Below are 17067 nucleotides of genomic sequence, written 5' to 3' on the forward strand. Positions count from 1 at the left end.
CTTGTTTCACAATGTCATTCCTGTAACAGACGGAATAATGTAGGAAAAAGTAGAGCACCATTGCAAGAACTGCCAGAGACAAGTGAACCATTTGAAAGAGTAGCACTAGATGTTGTAGGCACGTTGCCAAGACTAAAGATGGAAACAAATACATTTTGAGAATGTTAGATCATCACTCTAGATACCTTCTCATGATACCAATACATCATGATCAGAGTGCTGAGACTGTAGCTAAAGTTTTTGTAAATAAATGGATTCTTAAGTTTGGATCACCATTAAGTATAATTAGTGATAAAGGAACGAATTTTATGAGCGAATTACTTAAATAGGTTTGTAAGCTCCTGCAATAAGGATTACACCAGCACACCCTGAAGGAAATGGAAGAGTTGAGCGAGTCCACAGCACAATTATTAAAATGGTTAGCCATTTATGTGGGAAGCAAACAAGACAATTGGGATGTCTGTTTACCATACTTGGTAAGTTGCTAAAATGCCAAAATGCACAGCTCAGCTGGCCTAACTCCATATGAGATTGTCTATGGAAGAAGAATGCATTCACCCTTGGACTTTGCACGATCGACTTCCAGAATCAGCAATGAACACGTAAGGGATCTAGCACACAAACTAAAGGGAGCGTGGAGAGAAGTGAAACAGTGAAATCATCAATTCTTTCTTCAGCAAGCAAGACAACACAACTGCCAAGCAGCAGTGCCACAGTATTGAGCTGGAGATCTTGTTCTGAGCAACATAGTGTTAAAGAAGATTCAAGTCAAAAAGTTTAAGAAGTTTTGGAAAGGACCATATTCAATCTTGGAGGTGTTGTTGCCAGTCACTTTTAAGATCCAACTGCCCTTTCATTCGATTGTTGTTCATGTCAATCATGTAAGGCCATTTCTGGGTAGATTTCCTGTAGCGTTGTAATATGATGAGGACCGACTGAGAGGCAGACCTGCTGTTCTAAAATCCAGGAAGTGAGAATCACAACAGTGCAATCCAGACTTCAAGGCTGAACCATCACCACATTTTGAGTGATCCTGTTCCAAACACCCCTACAATCTGCGTAAACATATGTAGTGTGTGAGAGTGCAATGCGTGTGTTTATTTCAGCCATGTGCTTATGTGAATGTGTTGTGAAAATTTAGTATTGAAGCTAATACACGAGTGCACAAGTGAAGCTAAACCAGGTTACCACAAGCAATTAATTTATTTTATGTTCATTGTTAACTCTAGTATTTATAATTAATTAACCATGTTCTTTTTTATTCCAATATTTGCAATGGTAGCATAGTCTACTAATGCTGTAGTAATAGTACCATAGCCCCCTGTGGGTTAGGGGGTAAGAATAGGCCCACGGTATTCCTGCCTGTCATAAGAGGCGACTAAAAGGAGTCTCAAACGTTTTGGCCTTGTGAGATGGTCCCCTAACGGGTTTGATATCCATCCTTCTAAATTTTCCGAAGAGCGAGCCGATTGGGAAAGGGCGCCTTACAAGGAGCGATGTGTCCATCATGCGTTACCATCTCTAGCCAGGTTTGTCATCATCACTTAGCAGTCCCGCTCACCTACCATCTCTTGGGCGTGGATTTGTTCTCGGGTGCAGTTTATTGCAGTCTGCTATGCTGTGTCGCTTTATGCGCCAATGACGATATTGGACTACATCACCTGAAATCCAGCACGGTAGCCAGTCCGTTGTGGTGGGGCCGCCATGTACCCTGTTGGTTGTAGCCCCCTGACTACACAGGGATCGCTCTGCTGATGCCAGCGCCGTTAACTCCCCACGTATGCCAAGGAGTAGATGCCTATCTCCTTGGGGCATTGGGACTCCCGGCAATGGCCATCCTGCCAGGTGGTCATTGCTGAGGCTGGGTGGCGCCCGTGGGGAGGGCCCTTGGTCGGAGTAGGTGGCATCAGGGCGGATGACCCGCAATGAAGCGTGGTACATCATCTCTTGCTGGCGGCCAGCTGCCAGCAGTCTCTAAGCGTTCCAGGGCTCAATACAACGCAACTACATATGACCCCAAATCGTTCCCCTCCCTGGCTACACCATGGGAGGAACGAAAGACTAAGGATGCCAGCGAACCATACTCGCCCTGCTATCTGATGTGTACAAGAGCTGATGGTGAATCCTTTACATCCATGAAGCCTCAGTTCTTCGTCGAGCACTTAGAGGACAAGTTCGGGGAGGTGGAGGGCTTGTCCAAAATGCGCTCGGGCTCGGTTTTGATCAAATTGGCGTCCTCCGCCCAGTCCTTCCGGTTACAATCACGCCCCATAAGAGTCTTAATATGGTCCAGGGCCTAATATTTCATCGGGACCTTCTATTGCAGTCCGATGACGAGCTTCGCGCCAATTTAGAGCGGCGAGGTGTTCACTTCGTCCGGCGCGTACATCGTGGTCCAAGGGATATGCAGGTTGCCACCGGTGCCTTCATCTTGGCCTTCGAGGGTGATACTTTGCCTGCGAAGGTCAAGGTGATGGTCTATCGTTGTGATGTCAAGCCATATATCCCTCCCCCGATGCGGTGCTTTAAGTGCTGGAAGTTCAGGCATATGTCTTCCCGCTGTACTTCCAGCCTCACATGTCGAGATTGTGGATGCCCATCACATCCCAATGCTCCATGTGCTCCGCCTCCCATCTGTGTAAACTGCGGAGAGCACCACTCGCCTTGCTCGCCGGACTGCAGGATCTTCCAGAAAGAGCACAAAATCATGGAGTATAAGACCCTGGACCGCCTGACATACACTGAGGCCAGGCAGAAGTTAGAACGCCTCCATCCTGTTCGAATGACTGCCTCTTACGCCGTGGCTACTACTGTTATGGCCCCATTAGCTCTCCCTCAGACTGCCACCTCTCAGAGCCGGAATGCTACACCTGCCCCCTTGATGGTGGGGGGCACTTCACTCCCTGCTGCTCCTGCACTACCTGCCTCAGGAGCAGCAACCCCCCAACCATCGGGGACATCAGTCCCCACTTCTAAGCTGGGGAAGCCTCAAACTTCCCCGGCTCGAATAGCATGGAAAGGGTCCCTTGGCTCCCTTCCTTCCCAGGTTTCCGCCTCTGGGAAGGGTGACGTCAGCCATTGAAAGAAAAGCAGACCAGCGGCTGGTCGCAGGGCTTCCCGCTCCTCCTCCGTCCCGGAGACTGACTCGCTGGAGCCCTCCCAGCCAATGAAACCCAAGGACCAGAGAGACAAGACGAAGAAGAAGACCTCTAAGGCCAAGGAACACGCGGTGGCATCCACCCCACTGCTCCCTCCAGGCTCTGCGTCCGAGGATAAGGTGGAGATCCGGGCGTCCGCTGAGGACCTGGTTCTCGCCGGACCCTCAGACGCCATGGAAGCAGATTGTACTGGTCCTCCATCGGTGGCAGCAGGTGACCCAGTGGCGTGATCTGCCTCCTCGGCCCCTTCACGCCTTTTTCGGACATGGACAAAGCAATACTCCAGTGGAACTGCAGCGCTTTTTTCCACCACCTTGCTGAGCTTCGCCAACTCATCAGCAGTCACCCTTTCCTCTGCATTGCCCTACAGGAAACTTGGTTTCCGGCAATGCGGACCCCTGTCCTACGTGGGTATCGGGGTTATTACAAGAACCAGGCAGCTTATGAGAGGGTATCTGGTGGAGTCTGCGTCTACATCCTTAACTCTGTCTACAGCGAATGTGTACCTCTTCACACACCTTTAGAGGCTGTCGCTGTAAGGATGTGGACGCCTCAGCCTATTACTATCTGCAGTTTGTATCTTCCGCCAGATGGTGATGTCTCGCGTCATGTGTTGGCTGCATTGATAGCACAACTGCCTCCTCCTTTTGTGTTACTGGGCGACCTTAACGCCCATAACCCCCTGTGGGTTAGCGCCGAGATTACTGGCCGGGGTAGAGATGTCGAGACTCTTCTCTCGCGGCTTGACCTGTGCCTCTTAAACACGGGAGAGCCGACACATTTCAGCGTAGTCCATGGCACATTTTCGGCCATCGACCTTTCTATCTGCAGCCCCGGACTTTCACCATCCATCCATTGGAGTGTCCATGACGACTTATGTGGTAGTGACCATTTCCCCATCTTTCTGTCACTACCACAGCGTCACTCTTCTAAACGCCCCTCCAGATGGGCTCTGAATAAGGCTGATTGGGGCTTGTTCTCCTCTCTCGCTACTATCGCACCTCCTTCCCATGACACCATTGATGCGGTGGTTCAGTCGGTCACCACCGGCATCGTTTCTGCGGCGGCATCTGCGATTCCCTGTTCATCCGGGTCCCCTCGGCGGAGGACTGTGCCTTGGTGGGCGCCCGAGATCGCAGAGGCGATTAGAGATCGCCGGCGGGCTCTTCAATGCCATAAGCGGCACCCGTCCTTGGAGAACCTCATCGTTTTTAAACAGCGCCGTGCCCGTGCCCGACGCCTTATTCGCCAACGGAAGCAGGAGTGCTGGGAACGGTATGTTTCCACCATTGGCGTCCGTACCTCTGCATCGCAGGTTTGGGCTAAGATTAGGCGACTCCATGGCTATCGGCCGCCTGTCTCTGTCCCTGGGCTTTCGCTGAATGGAGTGGTGTGTCCTGACTCCGACACGATTGCGGACCGGTTAGCAGCGCATTTTGCTCAGTGTTCCGCATCTACGAATTACCCACTGGCCTTCCGCTCCCGGAAAGAGCGGTTGGAAAGTTGGAGGCTTTCCTTTCACACGCGCCACGCGGAGTCATACAATGCTCCTTTCAGCGACTGGGAATTCCAGAGTGCACTATCTGCTTGCCCTGATACGGCTCCTGGGCCAGACCGCATCCACAGCCAGATGCTGAAACACCTCTCTGTGAATTGCCAGCGACGCCTCCTAGATGTTTTCAACCGCATCTGTGTTGAGGGTGTGTTCCCGTCTCAATGGCGAGAAAGCATCGTCCTCCCCATGTTGAAACCTGGCAAGAACCCGCTGGAGGTGGACAGCTACCGCCCCATAAGCCTCACCAACGTTCTTTGCAAGTTGCTAGAACGTATGGTGAGCCGGAGGTTGAGTTGGCTCCTCGAGTCTCGAGGCCTTCTGGCTCCGTCTCAGGGTGGGTTGCGTAAAGGCCGCTCTGCCGTCGATAATCTGGTCTCCCTAGAGTCTGCCGTCCGTACAGCCTTTGCACGCCGCCAACATCTGGTTGCCGTCTTCTTCGACATGCGGAAGGCGTACGATACGACTTGGCAATATCACATCCTGGCCACACTTCATGGGTGGGGTCTTAGGGGCCCGCTCCCGATTTTTATTCAGAATTTTCTGTCGTCTCGTTCCTTCCGCGTGCAAGTTGCTGTGTCCCATAGTTCCTCCCGGGTCCAGGAGAACGGGGTCCCACAGGGGTCTGTCCTCAGTGTCTCCCTGTTTTTAATTGCGATCAATGGGCTCGCTGAGGCGGTGGGATCGTCTGTCGCAGCTTCGTTGTATGCAGACGACTTCTGCCTCTACTACAGCTCCGCTGGCATTGCAGTTGCTGAGCGCCAGCTGCAGGGCGCTATCCGCAAGGCGCAGTCGTGGGCTGTAGCGCACGGCTTCCAGTTTTCGGCCGCTAAGACCTGCGTTATGCATTTCTGCCGGCGTCGCACGGTTCACCCTGAGCCACGCCTTTACCTTGACGGTAAACCTCTTGCTGTGGTAGAGACGCATCGGTTCTTGGGACTGGTATTTGATGCCCAGTTGACTTGGCTGCCTCATATTAGGCAGCTTAAACAAACATGCTGGCGACATTTAAACGCTCTCCGTTGCCTTAGCCACACTGGATGGGGTGCCGATCGGTCCACCCTTCTCCGGCTGTATCAAGCGCTGATCCAGTCCCGCCTTGATTATGGGTGTGTGGCTTATGGTTCGGCATCGCCATCAGCATTGCAATTGCTGGATCCCATCCATCACTGCGGGATCCGACTCGCCACAGGAGCATTTCGGACAAGCCCTGTTGACAGCTTACTTGTGGAGGCTGGTGTTCCTCCATTGCGGATCCGGTGCGACCGACTTCTGGCCGCTTATGCTGCCCACGTTTGTAGCTTGCCAGGGCATCCCAACTACCGTCTCCTGTTCCCGCACTCGATCATCCATCTTCCAGACAGGCGGCCCCGGTCAGGGTGTACGATCGCGGTTCGCATCCGGGCTCTACTGTGTGGGATTGAGTTTTTTCCTCTCCCGCCTGTTTTCCGGGCCAATCTCCGTCTGCCCCCTTGGTGTGTGCGCCGACCATGTGTTCGGCTGGATTTGGCACAGGGTCCGAAAGACTCGGTCCCTCCTCCGGCCCTCCGCCGCCGCTTTGTTTCTCTCCTTGCCGAGTTTCCCGGATCTGCCGTGGCCTATACCGACGGTTCGATGGTCTCTGGTCGCACTGGTTACGCTCTTACTCTAGAGGATCATTGTGAGCAACGGTCGCTGGCACCCGGGAACAGTGTATACACTGCCAAGTTGGTTGCCATCTATCGCGCCCTAGAGTATATCCGCTCCCGCTCAGGTGAGTCCTTTGTCATCTGTAGTGACTCCCTGAGTGGTTTACGAGCTCTTGACCAGTGCTTTCCTCGTTCCCGTCTGGTGATGGCCATCCACGAGTCGCTCCATGCTCTTGCCCGTTGCGGCCGCTCCGTGGTCTTTGTTTGGACCCCAGGTCATGTCGGCATCCCGGGCAATGAGCGGGTTGACACGCTGGCTAAACAGGCAGTGAGTTCACCGGCTCTGGAACTCGGCCTTATGGAGTGTGATCTCCTGTCGCTTTTGTGCCAGAAAGTGCTTGGTGCCTGGGGTGACGAGTGGCGCACCCTGCCCACGCCCAACAAACTTCGGGCGGTGAAGGAGACAACTGGTATGTGGCGCTCCTCCATGCGGGCCTCTCGGAAGGACTCTGTCGTCCTCTGCCGGCTGCGCGTTGGCCACACGTGGCTGACGCACGGCCATTTGTTGCTCCGGGAGGACCCACCGATATGTCGCTGCGGGGCAGCTCTGACGGTGGTCCACATTTTGGTGGACTGCCCGCTTTTAACAGGACTCAGGCAGGCGTTTGTGCTGCCTGATACCCTCCCTGCCCTTTTATGTGATGACGTTGCTATGGCGGACCTCGTGTTGAGTTTTATTCGGGCAGGGGGTTTTTATCGTATGATTTGAGTGTTTGTCCTTTTATTTCCTGTATTGACTTGGGTCTTTGGCCTGTGGTTTTAAACTGTGGGTTAAAATGTCATTTGGTGGTTGGCTTTTCCTTATTTTCATGGTCGGCCAACCACCTTCACACTCGGTGTGATTTTAGTTCCGTTTGTCTGGTCTTTGTCTGTCTTTCTTGTATTGTGTCGTCCCTTGTCTCAGTTCTCCGTTTTTAACGGCTGACAGTTTTTATTTTGTGTGATTTTATCGTGGAACAAGGGACCGATGACCTTAGCAGTCTGGTCCCTTCAATCCCACACCCAACCTAATAGTACCACAGAGTACAAGTGTTTTGTTTGAACCACGATTAGACATGGTAGTTTCAACAAGTAATGCAAAACTTGTACTCTAATACAATCTGAGTGAAATCCAGCAACATTTCAGTTCTGTAAAGAAGCAAATTGATCTAATTTGTTCTGTTAAGTGTACTGATACAATTTTGGAAATGAGTACATCTTGGTATAATAACTGGATCACAGCCAAAATGCAGGTAGTGTCTACATTTGCTAATTATGAACAAGAGATTTACTGTTTTTAAAGCTTTTGCCACACAAAACTTTAATTAGGCATAAACATGCCAGGTTTGATTTTGGAGGGAGTATCCTCCGTACTGTAGTTGGTTCTTTAACTAGCCGAGATCTACTGGAAGTTAAAGACAAAATACTAGCTCTTGAACAACAGTCCAATACAAATTCAGTAATCTCTCTAATAAAATTATTGTCTTAAAGAATATTCAAAGAACCATTATTTTATTTTATTTTATTTGAACCATTACTAACCACACAGTTTTCAGTTAACAGACTGTAAAGCAATTTATCTCACATTTTCACGTACTTCGTAATGAAGCAAACGCAAGTATCCAAGAACTATTCCAAGGATTAAATGCTGTGAGTGCACATTTAGATTTAAACACTCTTTTGTTAAGGATAAATGATAGTTTATCAAATGCTAGAATTGATGCCCTTAACTTAAGGACAGCCTTAGAAAGTAGTTCAAATGATTGAGAAGTGTACAACTACTACATCCAGAACAATTTTTACAGATCCTACTATCAATTGAATGAAAGCTAGATATAACATATACTATGATTTACCCTGTTAACTATTACAATTTATATGCTTACAAACTCCTTAAAGATTGAAGATGAATTAACTGTTATTGTTTCTATACATAGTGTTTTATCAAACTGTAGTTCTGAAATGTATAAGATTTATACTTTCCCTGTGAAATTGAGACAGGCAGGTATTCATGTAAAGTACATACTAAATGATTATCTACTGATGAGCAAGGATCAAAGATATTTTGTGTCCCTAAATGAAAATGATTTGCATATGTGTAAACGTAGTCATAAGTTAATTTGCCCTGAATCAGCAGTATTCTTATATAGTGGTGTGTACAAATATGTCTCTTTTTCTTATCTCACCATGGAGCCTTTTGATACAATCATAATTAGCTGGTGTTAGGATGCCAGACACAGTGCTGATGGGTGTGCATAGTGTGTACATTTTATAATCAATCTTTCGTTAATACACTGTTTAAACTTACTTCTCAGTGTTCACGTATTCTGTGCCTTAGGGACCCACTGCTTACGAATACTGGCAAATATTTCATGTAATTATCAACCGGAGGTAACAACACAAACAACCTCCTTATATTATGCAATTTTCCTTGTGTCCATGTCAGTAGCATTAGCTAACATTTGCATTGCAAATGCAAAGCTACATAGTTTAACAGATAGTCAACGTATTCCTTCCAATTTAAATTCTTATATATGTTTAATCCTAAAAATTTCACAGAATCCACTTCCTCTAGATTTTGATTTATGTGATTTATTTCAATTTCCTGGGATGTTGACTCGTTTGTTCTGAACTGGACCACATGTGTCTTTGGGATGTTTAGTGCTAATCCATTGAGATGAAACCAAGTATCTAAATGATCTGTTGTATTGATGATGCTGGTAGGAATAGTTTTTGATTCCTGTTCTTCAATTAATACAGTCATATCATCTGCAAATAAGACTGATGGAGCATTTATATTGATTGATAGATCATTGATGTAGAATAGAAACAAAGTAGGTCGTAGGATAGAACCTAGAGGAACACCTTGCATTACTGTCTTCCATTTGGAAAAGTAATTTTCTGCCTTTGTAGTGACAACCACTCTTTGTTTCCTATTGCACAGGTATGAAGTAAGCAACTGTAAAGTGCTACCCGTAATTCCATACTTTTGTCAAATTTGTGAATGGGAAGTGCATGATTTACTGAGTCAGAAGTTTTTGTGAGATCACAAAAGATCCCTGCAACTTTATTCTTACTGTCTAATGATGTGCTAATGTTATTAACAAACATGTTTATTGCTTCTGTAGTGCTTTTTTGCTTTGGAAGCCAAATTGAGTTTTCAAAATAATGTCACATTTTTCAATGAAATTTTGAATCTGGATGGCAGCAGCTTTTTCGAATACTTGACAGGACTGGTAAAAGAGATATGGGATGATAATTACCCATATCCTCTGTTGACCCATTTTTGAACAGCGGATTTAACTTCTGCATACTTGAGCACTGCTGGGAAGTGTTCTCATTCAAAAGAATGGTTTATTATTAAAGATAGTCGGTGCCCTGTGCACAAATTTGAGAACTTTTGTGGATATCCCATCCCAGTCTGAAGAATTTTTGTTCTTCATTGTTAATATAATGTTTTCTACTTCTGTTACTGATACCGCGCTAAATTGTGCGAAGTATTCCGACAGTTGATAAAGTCTGAAGGCACATACTTTGTCGTCATAATCTGCAACACTGACATCTGGTTTCGCACATTAATGAACAATTCATTGGAGCATTCTGAAATTTGAGCTGGATTCACAATAACCTTATCTTCAAGCTTGATTTTACGAATTTTGTGACTAGATGCTTTAATACTTAATTCAGATTTCATGACTGACCCCACTGCCTTTGATTTATTTTCATGTCTTAAATTTAAACTATTATTTGCCATTTGTTTTGTTTCCTTAACAACTTTCTTAAATGTAATTTTGTATCATCTAACATATTCAACAAAGTCAGTACTTTCATTATATTTTAATTCATTGAGTAGCTACCTTTTATGCCTTTATTGATCCATTCTGATCTTTTTGTCACTTTATTAAAACAAGTTTTAGGTGGAAATGTTTGATGGTTAACATTAAAAAACTGCTTAAGAATGTTTCAAAATTTCCAGTGCTTGAAATATTTTTGTCAAAGTGCCATTGTCTCTCATTCAGCTTGTCGTGAAATGAAATCATGTTTTCCTGTTTAAAGTTTCGTTTTACATAGACCTTTCTACCCAGTACTTCCTTACTTGATCTGGCCAACTCAATGAATAGTAGTGCTGAAGTTACGAAATCTAAACAAAATTTATGTACATCTTCAAAAACATAATTAATTAAAATATTGTCAATACATGTAGCTGACTGAGCATTTTCCCTTGTTGATTCTGAAAAATTAAATTTGAAACGTATTTTTTTATTAAGTCAATGAATTGTGATGCTTCAGTTTTCATTCAACACATTGATTTTGAAATCAGCAGCAGTTACAATTTTTTTTTTTCATTTCTAAGGTGTTCTGGCAAAAACTGAAATTTACGTAAGAAATGCTCACTTGGGACTTTCCCTGGGATTCTGTAAATCCAGATTATAACAATATTTTGGTTCCTTAATTCAACACGGCAACCCTCAAAAATACACGCTTCATTTAAACAGTTAGTTACTACTTAGATGGTAATCTAAATCTGAATAAATAAGTATCCATGAAACTTCACGCGACTCACTTTTCCTACAGAAGCTGCTACCTCAAAGTTTTCAATTTTACTTAAGATTTTTAATGTACCTTCACTAAGCCAGTGTTCATTTAAACAAATTACTATGACATTTTTAAACTAAAAAAAAATTGCAGCTCATCTATCTATGAGGTTTTGCCACCAGATTATTCAGCATTTAATCCATTTACATTAGAGCACATGATATGTGCACACTCTGTTCTATTTATAATTTTATATTTACTATTGGTTGGAAGTCGTTTAAGTTCTTTAACATCCCCATCAGCACTATTTAGTTTCCCTTATTTCTTGTGATGTGACACATATCAGCAACCATTTTGCTAAGTATTTTGAATCCCAGTCTGTTAAGATGTAATCCATCTTTGCTCAGACATATATTAGTCAAGAATTTATTAGGATCTATAAATACAGCTCCTAACTTGTTGCATTGCTCTTTGATACAAGAATTTATTCTTGCTATTTTGTTTAATTCACTGACCTTCTGTATATTATGCTGCTTACTAAAATCATAGAAGCTTTGTAGAGGTGTGTTGCTGTTTGAATAATGTTTCTGGTCTTGCTGATGATTTCTTCTTCACTGCTGCTTCGAAGAGAATTTGTCGTCACATATAGGAAAACAGCTTTGTAGTTCTGGCTGAATTTATCTCTTGAAGTTTCTTCCAAGCTTAGTAAGTCATTCAGGTGTTTATTCATTTGCTGAGACTTGATTCCTGGATGTACATCAATTTTTGTGTTTGGTACTTCGATGTTTTTAAGCATACTGTCACTAATAACGACAAACTATTCTTTGAGAGGATTTGTTTCACTATTGCACTACTTGTGTACTCTTTTGTTGTATGTCACTTTTGTCCATTTATATTTATTCCCTGATTTAAAGTCTTCAGCTTGTTTCAAGACTTGTTAAACATTCTTTTGAGGATTGCGGAAGTGTATTACTCCACTCATTTTTACAACTTTGCCCATTATTAATGTTTCGCTCATTTTCTTGTGTGGTGTTTTCATACAACTACAATTTTATTGCTGCCCCCGGTTTTTATTTTCTTACATCAGTAGTTGTACTTCACTTTTCAGTGTCTATATCACCTAAAAGCACATTTATAATTTCATCTTCTGACTTCACTGCTAATAAACACAAGTGTTCTTGTTCTAAACATACGGCACACAATCACTGTATATTGTCACTAAGGAACTTCAGACATAATTTTACACACTTTTCATGTAACCAAAAGCTGTATTTACTGCACAGAATTCCTTTAACTAAACGTTTTTGGTACTTCTTACATGATGCACTGCTAATTTTATTCTTTTTTGTGGGCGATGTGACACTGCACTCTACACCCAATGCCATCTTGAACAAAATTCATACTATCTCTAGGATTTATTCCTCTGTACAGTGTCATGATATGTCATTCTCTTGGCAGTACTTATATGGATGCAACATATGCAGATAAGAAAAACAGAGTGTATGATAATCAGTGGCCAGTACTGAAGAACTGCCAAAATTATAAAGAGAAATTGGAAACATCTACAGGAGATATAAGTGCAATCTCTGGAACATGAGTGTTAACCAATAGTGTAAACAAATGAGAACTTTAGCCACCTGAGTTGGGAGGAGGGGAATGAGGCCCACCTCCTACTCACAGGGCTAGCATCCTATGTCTGTGTTTTGAGCTCCTGCGAAAGCAGAACTGATGTGTTGAGGTGTGTTATACTTGAACCCTGTCATGGTCCAGGATTAGACTTTTCACTCATTCCAAAACAAGAAAAAAAAACATTGAGCAACACAAAGCAAAGCAGAGTACTCAAAGAATTCAATAATGCCAACAGCGCAATTGTTTGCTGAGGTTGGCATGGTTATAAATGTGCTAGTTCAGATCTGATCTCTCCTGGTATCTTATGCAACCATATTTCAGAATACTTGCCACCTAAAGCTTCCCTGTTAAAGGGTGTGCATGATGTTGACATCAACTCAAATTACGTAATCTGAACTTACTACTGGGTTCAGGGGACAGAAATATGGATTTACATGTTAACAACACATCCAAATGTGCCCATAGCTCTTATGGACTAAGGAGTTAGCATAACTAGATATCTACAGTGCAGTAAGGCAGTTTGTCATGCTTTTGTGAATCTAGTTCACCTGCGAAAGATACGGCTGTGCATATTAATCTGCCCACAGCAGTTACAGGCCCAACTTTGTCATCATCAAATGTCTCTGGATGTTAAGTAAAGTCTACATAGATTTACGTGATGCTCTGACTGCCTACCAATATTTAATCTGCAGGCACAGATTAAATTTTTAGGACAACAATTGTTAAAAAACATGTATGTATGTTACAGGACCCTTTATACTTTTCATCAAAGTCAAACGTTTTGTGTACATCTTTCTAGTTTGTTACACAATTACTTCTTGAATTTGTGAATTCCATTTTCATTTATTATCCTTGAAGTATAACCTATCGTCATCAATTCTCTCTGTCTGTCTCTATAGCAGACAAAAACAGTTGTCAAAGTGTCTAAAAATTTGGACCAGTTAACTGTTTTAGAAGATTTCAAAAATGGCTGTAGCTTAAGAGTTTAATGTTATTCATGACGTGAGAAGCAGAATAAAGTGTCTGGGCTGAAAAATTACTCAAATTGAAAGAATAAAAGTTTATGTGAGGAATTTGAAGGATCATTTTCTCGGAGACAGCCACCACCCTGTAACTAAGCAGTCATGTTCATATATAAGAATAAACTGCTTTCATGTTATTCTAGTATATCTTAAGTGTTAATGATATTATGAGAAGGAAAGTTGCTACTCGCCATATAGTGCAATTCAGCATCTCTGCTACATGGTGAGTAGCAGCTTTGCTTCTCATAATATCATTAACACTTAAGATATCCTGAATTTTACATTGTTTGATTAAGTGTTGGTGAGACCTATTAAGTAGTGCTTGAAGGAACATATCTGTATTTGTGAATTTTTAACATACTTAGATACAGAAAATAGTCACCAACAATCCAAATGGTAAAAGTAAAATGTTAACATTAAAGATGTATAGGAAACTCATTAAAGTGACACTGAATTATAATAAATTCTTCTCAGAAAAGAGCAGTGGAAAAGGTATGTATACAACAGAATAAAGCTCATTGAGTGTTGGGTAGGGCAAGAAAAAATGGCAGCATCACTAGTCTAACATAAAAGGTGAGTGTACTAGAAATTTCTGACTACTGAATGTCCTGTATCTAAACAACATAATGTAAAAAGACAAAAAAATAAGCATATTCTGTAGAAGTTCCAAACTGAAGACCGAGCAAGATGGCACAGTGGTTAGCACACTGGAATCGCATTCGGGAGGACGATGGTTCAATCCCGTCTCCGGCCATCCTGATTTAGGTTTTCCGTGATTTCCCTAAATCGCTTCAGGCAAATGCCGGGATGGTTCCTTTGAAAGGGCACGGCCGACTTCCTTCCCCATTCTTCCTCCACCCGAGCTTGCGCTCCGTCTCTAATGAACTCGTTGTCGACGGGACGTTAAACACTAACCACCACCTCCTCCTCCTCCTCCTCCTCCTCCTCCTCCTCCAAACTGAAAACCTTGTGAGTTACATGCTTGGCGAGATGCAGCAACACAGACTGTTGCTGTTGTTGTGGTGGTGGTCTTCAGTCCAGAGACTGGTTTCATGCAGCACTCCATGCTGCCCTATCCTGTGCAAGCTTCTTCATCTCTGAGTAATTAATATAACCTACCTCAATCTGCTTAGTATATTCGTCTCTTGGTCTCCCTCTACAATTTTTACCCTCTGCACTTACCTCCAATACTAAACTGATGATCCCTTGATGCCTCAAAACGTGTCCTAGCAATCAGTCCTTTTTTTCTAGGCAAGTTATGCCACAAATTCCTCTTCTACCCAATTCTGTTCAATACCTTTTCATTAGCTACGTGATCTACCCATCTAAACTTCAGCATTTTTCTGTAGCACCACATTTCAAAAGCTTGTATTGTCTTCTTGTCTTACATACATGGCTACACTCCATACAAATACTTTCAGGCAAGACTTCCTGACTTTTCAGTCTGTACTTGATGTTCACAAATTCCTCTTCTCCAGAAACGCTTTCCTTGCCATAGCCAGTCTACATGTAATATCCTTTCTAGTTCAACCATCATCAGTTATTTTGCTCCCTAAATAGCAAATTCATCTACTACTTTAAATGTCTTATTTACTAATATAATTCCCTCAGCACCACCTGATTTAATCCAACTACATTCCATTATCCTCATTTTGATTTTGTTGCTGTTTGCCTTATATCCTTCTTTCAAGACACTGTCCATTCTGCCACCGTTAGAATTTCAATGAGAGTATTCCAGTCAACATTGTCAAAATCTTTCTATAAGTCTATGAATGCTAGAAACATAGGTTTGCCTTTCCTTAGTCTATTTTCTTAGATAATTCATAGGGTCAGTATTGCCTCACGTGTTCCTATATTTCTACGGAATCCAAACTGATGTTCCCCGTTGTCGGCTTCTAACAGTTTTTCCATCCGTCTGTAAAGAATTTGTGTCAGTACTTTGTAGTTGTGACTTATTAAACTGATAGTTCGGTAATTTTCACAACTGTAAACACCTGCTTTCTTTGGGATTGGAATGATTATATTCTTCTTGAAGTCTGAGGGTATTTTGCCTGTCTCACACATCTTGCTCGCCGGATGGTAGACTTTTGCTCTCAGTAGTTCTAATGGAATGTTGCCTACTCCTGGGGCCTTGTTTCAACTTAGGTCTTTCAGTGTTCTGTCAAATTCTCCAAGCAGTATCATATCTCACATTTCACTTTATCTACATCCTCTTCCATTTCCATAATATTGCCCTCAAGTACATTGCCCTTGTATAGACCCTCCATACACTCCATCCACCTTTCTTTCCCTTCTTTGCTTAGAACTGGTTTTTCATCTGAGCTCTTAATATTCATCAAGGTGGTTCTCTTTTCTCCAAAGGTCTCTTTAATTTTCCTGTAGGCAGTATCAATGTTACCCCCTAGTGATATATGCTTCTACATACTTACATTTGTCCTCTAGCCATCCCCACTTATCCGTATTGCACTTGGTTCCCTGCCTATCTCATTTTTGAGATGTTTGTATATCTTTTAACCTGCTTCATTTACTGCATTTTATTTTTTCTTCATTCATCAATTAAATTCAATATCTCTTATGTTAACCAAGGATTTCTTCTAGCCCTTGTCTTTTTACCTACTTGATCCTCTGTTGCCTTCACTATTTCATCCTTCAAAGCTACCCATTGTTCTTCCACTGTATTTCTTTCCCCTGCTCTTGCCCATTGTTCCCTAATGCTCTCTCTAAAACCTCTGGTTCTTTCAGCTTTTTGCAGTTTCTTCAGTTATAATCTACAGCACATAACCAATAAATTGTGGTCAGAGTCCACATCTGCACTTGGAAATGTCTTACAGTTTTAAACCTGGTTGCTAAATCTCATCATTATATAATCTATCTGAAACCTTCCAGTGTCTCCAGGCCTCTACCACATATACAACCTTCTTTCATGATTCTTAAGCCAAGTGCTAGCTATGATTGTTATGCTCTGTCCATAACAGGAAAACACAAAAGCCGTGCATAAGACAGGGTGTGTGCATGCCTGATACTGTTTTATTTACAAACGTCCATTATATAAACCAGTTGATTCCACTCAATAGTGTGTCAACTCTGCTGGAAGCTGTGTCAGTGTAGTTTTTGTCACTTCTGTCATCATTGCTGCTAAAATTGTCACTGTCACTGCTATAGTGCTATTTAATTTTTTCATGATAGATCTTGTTTTTCAGCTTTTCTGTTGCTAAGTATACTTGCTGATGATTATTGCCAAATGTTTTCTTTCCTGTGGACTGCAGTTTGTCCCAGCTGTTGACCTTCTCTTCTCTTCCCTCAAACCACTGCTGAAGTGTGCCATCCAATAAAAATACACATTTGCTAAATGCATTATGTCCTCCCAACTATCGCATTTGGCAACTTAGTAGAGTCCCTTCCGCCCTGTCACCGAATACTGAACAGTGTCTCCAGAAAACACTGATGGATACCTGATGTGCACTGACTTACTGTTGTTTAGGAGCCCATTGAGTTCCTGGATA

General features: G+C 43.1%; 1 protein-coding gene across 8 annotated transcripts in view; it reads left to right on the top strand.

The window, feature by feature from the left end:
• Positions 1-17067, top strand: part of LOC126355190 (protein retinal degeneration B) — a 533358-nt gene that overhangs the window by 428558 nt on the left and 87733 nt on the right. The window lies entirely within an intron of this gene.

The sequence above is a fragment of the Schistocerca gregaria genome, chromosome 1, assembly GCF_023897955.1.
Source record: "Schistocerca gregaria isolate iqSchGreg1 chromosome 1, iqSchGreg1.2, whole genome shotgun sequence".
In the NCBI taxonomy this organism is placed as follows: Eukaryota; Metazoa; Arthropoda; class Insecta; order Orthoptera; family Acrididae; genus Schistocerca; species Schistocerca gregaria.